This window comes from Scylla paramamosain, chromosome 20 (assembly GCF_035594125.1).
Source record: "Scylla paramamosain isolate STU-SP2022 chromosome 20, ASM3559412v1, whole genome shotgun sequence".
NCBI lineage: Eukaryota > Metazoa > Arthropoda > Malacostraca > Decapoda > Portunidae > Scylla > Scylla paramamosain.
Window position 1 is genome coordinate 149,991 of NC_087170.1, and position 13,733 is coordinate 163,723.

Here is a 13,733-nt window from a genome sequence, read left to right on the forward strand (position 1 = left end):
TACCAGAAATCTGTGTTTTGTGTGTTTTTAAGCATGTTAGGCACCAAAACGATATATAATAAGGAACTCACTCTATATGGGAATCCAAAATAAAGTTACTGAAAACGTGTCTTCTCAGTGTTTTACGTAGAAAAACGTTAAAACGGATGCAAACCAACCAATATTAAGAAATAGAAAAACGTTACCAAAAAGGTATATTTTGGGTGTTTTTGAGCTTTTTACCTACAAAAACGCGAAAATTGATGCAAAGCACTCTATATTGGGAAACAAAAGGACATTGCAAGAAAAGTGTATAATGAGTGTTTTATAGTTCAAAAGAACCACAAAGCAAACAACGCAAAAACTCGTGTATATGGAGAGATTTCTTAGATACCAAAATGCTGAAACTCATGAATAACACTCTTAATTGAAAAACAGAACAACCTTACTAAATGTGTGTATTTTGAGTGCTTTTCACATTCTTAGTTACCAAAAACCCCAAATTACATGCGAAAATAGCTTTGTGGGGAAAAAAAAAGACTTTACCAGAAAAGTGTCTTTTGAGTGTTTTTCAACGTGATAGGTAATAAACCACTCAAAAGCAGGACAATCACATTACATTGGAATAAAACCATTTTTTACCAAGAACTTGCCTTTAAGTGTTTTTCAGCTCCTTATATACAAAACTGCTAAAACGCATGCAAAACACACTTTATGGAGAAACAGAATAATATTACCAAAACCTTGTATTTTGAGTGTTTTTGATCATGTTATCTATAAAAACGCTTAAATACATGCAAAGAACCTTATGTTTGGGAAACGAAAGGACATTACGAGAAACGTGTATTATGAGTGTTTTTTAGTTCCTTAAGTACCAAAAAGGTAAATCCCACAAATAACGCTCTTTATTGAGAAAAAATAAACAAATAAATAAAAAATTAAAAAATAGTTTTTTTTATTTTTCTTTATTTATCTTCATAGGTACCAAGATGCCTAAAAGTGCATGCAAAGCCACCTATATCGGGAAATTAAACGTCTTTGCCAGAAAACTGTCTTATGAGTGTTTTTCAGCTTGTTAGGCACCCTAACGGTAAATAACATGCAAGTCACTCTATATGGGAATCTAAAACAAAATTACTGAAAAAGTGTCTTTTCGGTGTTTTACGTAGAAAAATGCTAAAACGGATGCAAACCAACCAATAAGAAGAAATAAAATAACATTACCAAAAAGGTATATTTTGAGTGTTTTTGAGCTTGTTACCTACAAAAAAACGTGAAAATAGATGCAAAGCACTCCCTATTGGAAAACAAAAAGACATAACGAGAAAGGTGTATAATGAGTGCCATTATTTTTGAGGAAAAGAACTTGTGGTTCACAAGAACCACAAGGCAAAAAACGCAAATACTCGTGTATATAAACAAGTTTCTGAGATACCAAAATGCTGAAACTCATGAATAACAATATTAATTGAGAAACAGAACAACCTTACAAAAATGCGTATATTTTGAGTGTTTTTCACATTCTTAGCAAAACCCCAAATAGCACGCGAAACTATGTTGGAAAAAAAATGACATTACTAGAAGTGTCTTTTGAGTGTTTTTGAGCGTGTTAGGCAATAAATCAGAAAAAAAAACAGGGCAATCACATTACATGGGAATAAAATCAACTTTTACCAAGAACTTGCCTTGAAGTGTTTTTGACCTCCTTACAAACCAAAACGCTAAAACGCATGAAAAAAAACTCCTTTATGGAGAAGCATCCTAGTACCTATGAAGATAAATAAAAAAAAAAAAAAAAAAAAAGATTATATTTTCTTTTCTTTTTTTTATTCTCTATAAAGAGTGTTATTTGTGGGTTTTAGCTTTTTTGGTACTTAATGAACTTAAAAACACTCATAATACACGTTTCTCGTTATGTCCTTTCGTTTCCCAAAAAATAGTGTTCTTTGCATGTATTTAAGCGTTTTCATTAGTAACATGATCAAAAACACTCAAAATACATGTTTTTGGTAATGTTATTCTTTTTCTCCATAAAGTGTGTTTTCCATGCGTTTTAGCAGTTTTGTATATAAGGAACTCAAAAACACTTAAAGGCAAGTTTTTGGTATAAATTGGTGTTATTCCAATGTAGTATGATTCCCTGCTTTTTAGTGCTTTATTGCCTATCATGCTTAAAAACACTTAAAAGACAATTTTCAGGTAATGTCATTTTTTTCTCACATAAAGGTGGTTTCGCATGCAATTTGGGGTTTTGGTAACTAAGAATGTGAAAAGCACTCAAAATACACGCATTTAGTAAGGTTGTTCTGTTTCTCAATTAAGAGTGTTATTCATGAGTTTCAGCATTTTGGTATCTAGGAAATTTCTCCATATACACGAGTTTTTTGCGTTTTTTGCTTTGTGGTTCTTTTGAACTATAAAACACTCATTATACACTTTTCTTGCAGTGTCCTTTTGTTTCCCAATATAGAGTGCTTTGCATCAATTTTCAAGTTTTTTGTAGGTAAAAAGCTCAAAAACACTCAAAATATACCTTTTTGGTAACGTTTTTATATTTCTTGATATTGGTTGGTTTCCATCTGTTTAAACGTTTTTCTACGTAAAACACTGAGAAGACACGTTTTCAGTAACTTTGTTTTGGATTCCCATATAGAGTGAATTCCTTATTATCTATCGTTTTGGTGCCTAACATGCTAAAAACACTCAAAACACAGATTTCTGGTAAGGTCGTTTAATTTCCTCATATTGGAGGCTTTCCATGCTCTTTAGGGTTTGGTACATAACAGTCCGAAAAAAAAAAGAATTGAAATTAACTTTTTTGATAATATTCTTTTATCACATAATTGTCCTGAATTTTCCCAGAATTTTAGCATCTCGGTACCTATGAAGATGAATAACAAAAAAAAAAAAAAATCTTATTTTTTATTTATTTTATTTTTTTTTTATTTTCTAAATAAAGAGTGTTATTTGTGGGTTTTAGCTTTTTGGTACTTAAGGAACTTAAAAAAAAAAAAAACTCATAATACACGTTTCTCGTAATGTCCTTTTCTTTCCCAAACATAATGTTCTTTGCATGTACTTAAGCGTTTTCATAGATAACATGATCAAAAACACTCAAAATACATGTTTTTGGTAATGTTATTCTGTTTCTCCATAAAGTTTGTTTTGCATGCGTTTTAGCGGTTGGGTATATAAGGGGTTAAAAAATACTTAAAGGCAAATTCTTCGTAAAAGTTGGTTTTATTCCCATGTAATGTGATCGTTCTGCTTTTTAGTGTTTTGTTGCATATCACGCTGAAAAACAATCAAAAGACATTTTTCTAATGTCATTTTTTTTCCCGCATGAAGATAGTTTCGCATGTAATTTGGCATTTTCATAACTAAGAATGTGAAAAACACTCAAAATACACAATTTGGTAAGGTAGTTATGTTTATCTATTAAAAGTGTTATTCATGCATTTATTCATTTTGGTATGTAAGAAATTTCTCTATATACACGAGTTTTTGCGTTTATTGCCTTGTGGTTCTTTTAAAACTATAAAACACTCATTATACACGTTTCTCGTAATGTCCTTTACATCCATTTTTGTTTTACATCCATTTTTGCATTTTTTGTAGGTAACAAGATCAAAAACACTCAAAATATTTCTTTTTGGTAATGTTATTCTATTTCTTCATATAGGATGGTTTGTATCCGCTTTAGCGTTTTTCTACGTAAAACACTGAAAAGACACGTTTTCAGTAATTTTCTTTTGGATTCACATATTGACTGACTTCCATATCATTTATCGTTTTGGTGCCTAACATGCTGAAAAACACTGAAAAGACAGGTTTCTGGTAAAGTCGTTTAACTTCCCTATATAGGTGGCTTTGCATGCACTTTAGGGTTTGGTACATAACAATCCGAAATAAAAAGGTATAATTAACTTTTATGATAATGTTCTTTTTTCCACATAAATTCCCTGAATTTTGGCAGAATTTTGGCATCTTGGTACCTATGAAGATGAATAACAAAAAAAAAAAAAAAAAAAAAAATCCCATTTTTAAATTTTTTTATTTATCATTTTTTTCTCTAAAGAGTGTTATTTGTGGGTTTTAGCTTTTTTGGTACTGAAGGAACTTAAAAATCACTCATAATACACGTTTCTCGTAACGTTCTTTCGTTTCCCAAATATAAGGCTCTTTGCATGTATTTAAGCGTTTTTTTTAGATAACATGATCAAAAACACTCAAAATACATGTATTTGGTAATGTTATTCTGTTTCTCTATAAAATGTATTTTGCATGTGTTTTAGCGTTTTGATATGTAAGGAGGTCAAAAACACTTAACGGCAAATTCTTGGTAAAATTTGGTTTTATTCCCATGTAATGTGATTGCCCTGGCATTTAGTGCTTTATTGTGTAACACGCTCAAAAACACTGAAAAGACATGAAAAGCCTCCCATATGAGGAAATTAAAGACCTTACCAGAAATCTGTCTTTTAAGTGTTTTCAGCATGTTAGGCACCAAAACGATGAATAATAAGGAACTCACTCTATGTGGGAATCCAAAAGAAAATTACTGAAAACGTGTCTTCTCAGTGTTTTACGTAGAAAAAAACGCTAAAACTGATACAAACCAACCAATATCTAGAAGCAGAAAAACATTACCAAAAATGTATATTTTGAGTGTTTTTGAGCTTGTTACAAAAAAAACGCGAAAATGGATACAAAGCACTCTATATTGGGAAAGAAAGGGACATTGCGAGAAAAATGTATAATGAATGTTTTATAGTTCAAAAAAAAAAAAAAAAAAACACAAGGCAAAAAACGCAAAAACTCGTGTATATGCTGAAACTCATGAATAAAACTCTTAATTGAGAAACAGAGCAACCTTACTAAATGCGTGTCAAAAACCGTAAAAGGCAAGTTCTTCGTAAAAATTGGTTTTATTCCCATGTAATGTGATTGCCCTGCTTTTTAGTGCTTTATTGACTAACACGCTCAAAAACACTCAAAGACACTTTTCTGGTAATGTCATTTTTTTTTCTTACATAAAGCTAGTTTCGCATGGAATTTGGGGTTTTGGTAACTAAGAATGTAAAGAACACTCAAAATACACGCATTTAGTAAGGTTGTTATGTTTCTTCATTAAGAGTGTTATTCATGAGTTTCAGTATTTTGGTATCTTAGAAACTTCTGCATACAGTCGAGTTTTTGTGTTTTTTGCCTTGTGATTCTGGTGAAACTATAAAACACTCATTATACACGTTTTTTATGTCCTTTTTTTTCCTTATATAGAGTGCTTTGCATCCATTTTCGCGTTTCTTTTTATGTAACAAGCTCAAAATCACACAAAATATACTTTTTTGGTAATGTTATTCTATTTCTTCATATTGGTTGGTTTGCATCCATTATAGCGTTTTTCTACGTAAATCTTTTAAAACACACGTTTCCAGTAATTTTGTTTTAATTTTATTTTAATTTTATAGAGTGACTTTCATATTATATATCGTTTTGGTGCCTAACATGCTTTTTGGTGCCTTTTGCTTCCCAATATAGAGTGCTTTCCATCCATTTTCGCGTTTTTTGTAGGTAACAATTTCAAAAACACTCAAAATATACCTTTTTGGTAATGTTATTCTATTTCTTCATTTTGGTTGGTTTGCATCCGTTTTAGCGTTTTCTACGTAAAACATAGAAAAGACACCTTTTCAGTAATTTTGTTTTTGGATTCCCATATAGATTGACTTCCTTGGGTTTTATCGTGTTGGTTCCAAACATGCTGAAAAACACTCATAAGACAGTTTTCTGGCAAAGACGTTTAATTTCCCCATATAGGTGGCTTTGCATGCACTTTAGGGGTTTGATACATAACAGTCCGAAAAAAAAGCTAAATTTAACTTTTTTGATAATATTCTTATTTCATATAATTTCCTGAACTTTGCCCGAATTTTGGCACATCGTTACCTGTGAAGATGAATAAGAATGAAAAAAAAATCGTATTTTTTTATTTATTTATTTTTTTCCCAATAAAGAATGTAATTTGAGGCTTTTAGCTTTTTCGTACTTAATGAACTTAAAAACACTCATAATACACGTTTCTCGTAATGTCCTTTCATTTCCCAAAAATACGGTTCTTTGCATGTATTTAAGCGTTTTTATTGTTAACATAATCAAAAACACTCAAAATACATGTTTTTGGTACTGTTATTCTGTTTCACCATAAAGTGTATTTTGCATGCATTTTAGAGTTTTGGTATATAAGGAGCTCAAATACACTTAAAGGCAAGTTCTTGTTAAAAATTTATTTTATTCCAATGTAATGTGATTGCCTTGCTTTTTAGTGCTTTATTGCCTAACACGCTCAAAAACACTCAAAAGACATTTTTCTGGTAATGTCATTTTTTCCCCACATAAAGCTGGTTTCGCATGCAATTTGGGGTTTTGGTAACTAAGGATGTGAAAAGCACTCAAAATACACGCATTTAGTAAGATTGTTCTGTTTCTATATGAAGAGTGTTGTTCCAGAGTTTCAGCATTTTGGTATGTAAGAAACTTCTCTATATACACGAGTTTTTGCGTTTTTTGGCTTGTAGAATTTTGGCATTTCGGTTCCTGTGAAGATGAATAAGAAAGAAAAAAATATTTTATTTTTTTTATTTATTTATAGTTTCTTAATAAAGAGTGTTATTTGTGGCTTTTAGCTTTTTGGTAATTAATGAACTTAAAAACACTCATAATACACGTTTCTCGTAATCTCTTTTCGTTTTTCAAAAAGAGTGTTCTTTGCATTTATTTAAGCTTTTTTATTGGTAACATGATCAAAAACACTTAAAATACCTGTTTTTGGTAATGTTATTCTGTTTCACCATAAAGTGTTTTGCATGCGTTTTAGTGTTTTGGTATATAAAGCAGCTCAAAAACACTTAAAAGCAAGTTCTTGGCAAAAATTCGTTTTCCTCCAATGTAATGTGATTGCCCTCCTTTTTAGTGCTTTATTTTCTATCACGCTCAAAAACACTCCAAAGACACTTTTCTGGTAGTCTTTTTTTTCCCACAAATCTATTTTCGCATGCAATTTGGGGTTTTGTTAACTAAGAATGTGAAAAGCACTCAAAATACACGCATTTTTTAAGGTTGTTCTGTTTCTCAATTAGGAGTGTTATACATGAGTTTTAGCATTTTTGTAACTAGGAAACCTCTCCATATAGACGAGATTTTTCGTTTTTTGCCTTGTGGTTGTTTTGAACTATAAAACACTCATTATACACTTTTCTTGCAATGTCCTTTTGTTTACCAATATAGAGTGCTTTGCATAAATTTTCGCGTTTTTTTTGTAGGTAACAAGCTAAAAAACACTCAAAATATACCTTTTTAGTAACGTTTTTCTATTTCTTGATATTGGTTGCTTTGCAACTTTTTTTTGGATTTCCATATAGAATGAGTTCCTTATTATTTATCGTTTTTGTGCCTAACATGCTAAAAAAAAACACTCAATACACATATTTCTGGTAAGGTCGTTTAATTTTGTCTTTGCATGCAATTTAGGGTTTGGTACATAACAGTCCGAAAAAAAAGCTGAAATTAACTTTTTTGATAATATTCTTTTATCATATGATTGCCCTGAATTTTTACAGAATTTTGGCATCTCGGTACCTATGAATATGAATAATAAAAAAAATAAAATAAAAATAAATAAATAAATAAATAAAATTCCTATTTTTTTAATTTTTTAATTTTTTATTTTCTAAATAGTGTTATTTGTGGGTTTTAGCTTTTGGTACTTAAGGAACTTAAAAAAAAACACTCATAATACACTTTTCTCGTAATGTCCTTTTGTTTCCCAAACATAATGTTCTATGCATGTATTTAAGCGTTTTTATAGATAAAATGATCAAAAACACTCAAAATACATGTTTTTGGTAATGTTATTCTGTTTCTCCATAAAGTTTGTTTTGCATGCGTTTTAGCTGTTTGGTATATAAAGAGCTCAAAAACACTTAAAGGCAAGTTTTTTGGTATAAACTGGTGTTATTCCAATGTAATATTGCTTTTTAGTGCTTTATTGCCTATCACGCTGAAAAACACCAATGTAATATTGCTTTTTAGTGCTTTATTGCCTATCACGCTGAAAAACACTTAAAAGACACTTTTCTGGTAATGTAATTTTTTTTCTCACATAAAGGTGGTTTCGCATGCAATTTGTGATTTTGGTAATTAAGAATGTGAAAAGCACTCAAAATACACGCATTTAGTAAGGTTGTTCTGTTTCTCAATTAAGAGTGTTATTCATGAGTTTCAGCATTTTGGTATCTTGGAACCTTCTCCATATACACGAGTTTTTGTGTTTTTTCCCTTTTGGTTCTTTTGAACTATAAAAAAGAACTCATTATACACTTTTCTTGCAAAGTCCTTTTGTTTTCTAATATAGAGTGCTTTGCATCAATTTTCGCGTTTTTTTATAGGTAACAAGCTGAAAAACTCTCAAAATATACCTTTTTGGTAATGTTTTTCTATTTCTTGATATTGGTAGTTTTGTATCCGTTTTAGCGTTTTTCTACGTAAAACAAAGAAAAAACGTTTTCAGCAATTTTGTTTTGGATTCTCATATAGAGTGAGTTCCTTATTATTTATCGTTTTGGTGCCTAACATGCTGAAAAAACTCAAAAAACAGATTTCTGGTAAGGTCGTTTAATTTCCTCATATAGGATGGATGCACTTTAGGGTTTGGTACATAACAGTCCGAAAAAAAAACTAAAATTAACTTTTTTGATTATTTTTGTTTTATCATATAATAGCCCTGAATTTTCCCAGAATTTTGGCATCTCGGTACCTATGAAGATGAATAACAAAGAAAATTTTTTTTTTCTCTCTTTAAAGAGTTATTTGTGGGTTTTAGCTTTTTGGTACATAAGAAACTTAAAAACACTAATAATACACGATTTTCGTAATGTCCTTTTATTTTCCAAACATAGGGTTCTTTGCATGTATTTAGGCGTTTTTATAGGTAACATGATAAAAAATATTCAAAATACATGTTTCTGGTAATGTTATTCTGTTTCTCCATAAAGGGTGTTTTGCATGCGTTTTAGTGTTTTGGTATGTAAGAAGCTCAAAAACACGTAAAGGCATGTTCTTGGTAAAAGTTGGTTTTAATCCCATATAATGTGATTGCCTTCCTTTTTAGTGCTTTAGTGCCTATCGCGCTCAAAAACACTCAAAAGACACTTTTCTTGTATTGTAATTTTTTTCCCACATAAAGCTAGTTTCGGATGCAATTTTTAGTTTTGGTAACGAAGAATGTGAAAAGCACTCAAAATACATGCATTTGGTAAGGTTGTTCTGTATTCTTAATTAAGAGTGTTATTTCTGAGTTTGAACATTTTGGTATCTAAGAAACTTCTCCATATACACCGAGTTTTTGCTATTTTTGCCTTGTGGTTGTTGTGAAACTATAAAACACTCATGATACACGTTTCTCGTAATGTCCTTTTGTATTCCAATATAGAGTGCTTTCCATCCATTTTCGCGTTTTTTGAAGGTAAGAAGCTCAAAAACACTTAAAATATACCTTTTTGGTAATATTCTATTTCTCCATATTCGTTGGTTTGCATCCGTTTTAGCGTTTTTCTAAGTAAAACACTGAAAAGACACTTTTTCAGTAATTTTGTGATGGATTCTCACATTGAGTGACTTCCATATTATTTATGGTTTTGGTGCCTTTAAGGTTTGGTACATAACAGTCCGAAAAAAAAGCTAAAAACTTTTTTCATAATGTTCTTTTTTCACATAATTTCCCTGAATTTTGGCAGAATTTTGGCATCTCGGTACCTATGAAGATGAATAAAAAAAAATCATATTTTTTCTTTAATTTTTTTTCTTTATAAAGAGTGTTATTTGTGTGTTTTAGCTTTTTGGTACTTAAAGAACTTAAAAACACTCATAATACACGTTTCTCGAAATGTCCTTTCGTTTCCCAAACATAAGATTCTTTGCATGTATTTAAGCGTTTTTAGAGGTAACATGATCAAAAACACTCAAAATACATGTTTTTGGTAATGTTAATCTGTTTCTCCATAAAGGGTGTTTTGCATGTCTTTTAGCGTTTTGGTATATAAGGAGTTAAAAAACACTTAAAGGCAAGTTGTTGATAAAAGTTGGTTTTATTCCCATGTAATGTGATTGCTCTCCTTTTTAGTGCTTTATTGCCTAACTCTCTCAAAAACCCTCAAAAGACACTTTTCTGGTAATATTTTTTTTTCCCACATAAAGTTAGTTTTGCATGCAATTTAGGGTTCTAGTAATTAAGAATGTGAAAAAACACTCAAAATACACGCATTTAGTAATGTTATTCTGTTTCTTAATTAAGAGTGTTATTCAGGAGTTTCAGCATTTTGGTATCTATGAACCTTCTCCATATACACTAGTTTTTGCGTTTTTTGCATCGTGGTTCTTGTGAAACTATAAAATACTGATTATACACGTTTCTCGTAATGTCTTTTTATTTCCCAATATAGAGTGCTTTGCATCCATTTTCGCGTTTTTTTTTTTGTTGGTTACAAGCTCAAAAATACTTAAAATATACCTTTTTGGTAATATTCTATTTCTTCATATCGGTCTGTTTGCATCCATCCGTTTTAGCGTTTTTTTACGTAAAACACTGAGAAGACACGTTTTCAATAATTTTGTTTTGGATTCCCATATTGAGTGACTTCCATATTATTTATCGGTTTGGTGCCTAACATGCTGAAAAACACTCAAAAGACAGTTTTCTTGTAAAATCGTTTAATTTCCTCATATAGATGGCTTTGCATGCACTTTAGGGTTTGGTACATAAGAGTCCGAAAAAAAAAAACTAAAATTAACTTTTACGATAATGTTCTTTTATCCACATAATTTCCCTGAATTTTAACAGAATTTTGGCATCTCGGTACCTATGAAGATGAATAACAAAAAAAAAAAAAAAAAAAAATTATTTTCTTTTATTTCATTTATTTATTTTTATTTTTATTTTTTTATTTTTGTTTCTTCATAAAGAGTGTTATTTGAGGGTTGTAGCTTTTTGGTACTTAAGTAACTAAAAAAACACTTATAATACACGTTTCTCGTAATGTCCTTTCGTTTCCCAAACATAGGATTCTTTGCATGTATTTAAGCGTTTTTATAGGTAACATGATCAAAAACACTCAAAATACATGTTTTTTTTTAATGTTATTGTGTTTCTCCATAAAGGATTTTTTGCATTCGTTTTATTGTTTTGGTATGTAAGGAGCTCAAAAATGTTTAACGGCAAGTTCTTGGTAAAAGTTTGTTTTATTCACATGTAATGTGATTGCCTTTCTTTTAAGTACTTTATTGCCTAACACGCTCATAAACACTCAAAAGACATTTTCTGGCAATATAATTTTTTCCACACATAAACCTAGTTTCGCATGCAATTTCGTGTTTTGGTGACTAAGAATGTGTAAAAAACACTCAAAATACACGCATTTGGTAAGGTTGTTGTATCTCAATCAAAAGTGTTATTCATGAGTTTCAGCATTTTGGTATCTAAGAAACTTTTGCCTTGTGGTTGTTGTAAAACTATAAAACACTCATTATATAGGTTTCTCGTAATGTCCTTTTGTTTCCTAATATAGAGTGCTTTGCATCCATTTTCGCGTTTTTTTGTAGGTAACCGGCTCAAAAACACTTAAAATATACCTTTTTGGCAATTTCTTCATATTGGTTTGTTTGCATCCGTTTTAGCGTGTTTCTACGTAAAACACTGAAATATCAAGTGTTAAGTGATTTTGTTTTGGATTCCCATATAGAGTGACTTCCATATTATTTACTGTTTTGGTGCCTAACATGCTCAAAAACACTCAAAAGACACTTTTCGGGAAATGTCTTTTTTTTTTCCCTCCACATAAAGCTAGTTTCGTATGCAATTTGGGGTTTTGGTAACCAAGAATGTGAAAAACACTCAAAATACACGCATTTGGTAAGGTTGTTCTGTTTCTCAATTAAGAGTGTTATTCATGAGTTTCAAGGTTTTGGAATCTAAGAATCTCTTAAACACTTATAATGCACGTTTCTCGTAATGTCCCTTTTTTTCGTCATTTAGGGTGCTTTGCATGCATTTTGACATTTTATTTTTCACGGAATAGCTGAAAAACACTGAAAATACACGCTTTTGGTAATAAGAACATAAGAACATAAGAAATAAGTAAATATGCAAGAAGGCATCAGGCCTACACGTGGCAGTACTTGTATGAAGTATGCCTACGTATTTCCACTATCATCCCCATCTATAAATGTGTAATTTTCTCTTACAGTTGCCAAATGCCTCAGCACTAACAGCTTGATTACTAAGTCCGTTCCAATCATCTACTACTGTATTTGAAAACCAATTCCTTCCTGTTTCCTTTTTGAACATCAATTTTCAGGGTCAAGCCTGAAAACTTGATGTTCTATTTCTCTTGTTCTATCATGGTTACAGATTCTAAGAATTCTCCTTATGTTCCCCTACCCATATACCACTTAAAGACTTCTATCAGATCCACTCTTAACCTACGTCTCTCTAAAAGAATGTAAATTTAACAGCTTGAATCTCGCTTCGTAAGGAATACTCCTCATCCCCTGTATCCTTTTAGTCATTCTCCTTTGAAGTGATTCTAAAAGACCTTTATACTTCCTGTGATGTGGTGACCAGAATAGGACTGCGTAGTCTAGATGAAGTCTGACCAGCGTTAAATGTAACTTTAATATTACTTCGGGAATTTTACTTTTAGATCCTGAAAATGAATCATAATACACTATTTGCTTTGTTTCTGGCCTCTTTGCATTGCTTTCTTAGACGGAGTTCAGAGCTAACTTTAAATTTCAAATCTTTTTCTAACCCTGAACCTACCAGAACTTGGTTGTTCATTGTGTAACTACTGTGTGGGTTTCTTCTACTTACGCTAAGTGCTTTGCATTTGTTGATATTAAACTGCATTTGCCATCTGTCTGTCCATTCGTTCATCCTATCCAAATCTGCCTCCAATGCGATGGTATGCGATTCTGACCTAATTAATCTACATACTCTCGTGTCATCCGCAAATTTACTAACAACACTACTAATTCCACTATCCAAGTCATTGACATATATTACAAACAACATCGGCCCTAATACTAATAATCCCTTTGTCACCCCACTAATTACTTGACCCCATTCGGATTTAGAGCCGTTTATTACATCACTGTGTCGCCTGCCGCTTGGCCATGACATTATCCAGATTACTTATAACCTTTTTCCAATTCTTAAATACTGTGGAATATATTTCATCTGGTCCTGGTGACTTGAACTTTTCAGTTTATCTATCTACTGTTCCACTATCTCTTTAGTTATGGTAATATCTGTCAGCTTCTCATTTTCTTCTACTCTAAATATCTTGTCACTATTCGGCAAATCCTGCAAGTTTTCCTGGGCAAAGACATTTAAAAAATACTCGTTCACAATTTTACTAATCTCCTCCCAACAACTAAGCAGGTCCCATTCTGCTGTCTTTAAGGAACTATTGTTTCTCTATTCTTCGTCTTATATGCATGATAAAATCCCTTGGGGTCCATCTTCGCTTGGCTGGCTACCTTTAATTCATAACTATTTTTAGCTTTCCTTGTTAAACTCCTGACTTTTCTAATTCATTATATTATGGCACTTCCCCTGTCTTTAATCTCATATATACTTCTCTTTCGCCCTATGTAATGTTTTAACCTCAGTCATCCATTTAGGATCATTCTTCTGCGAT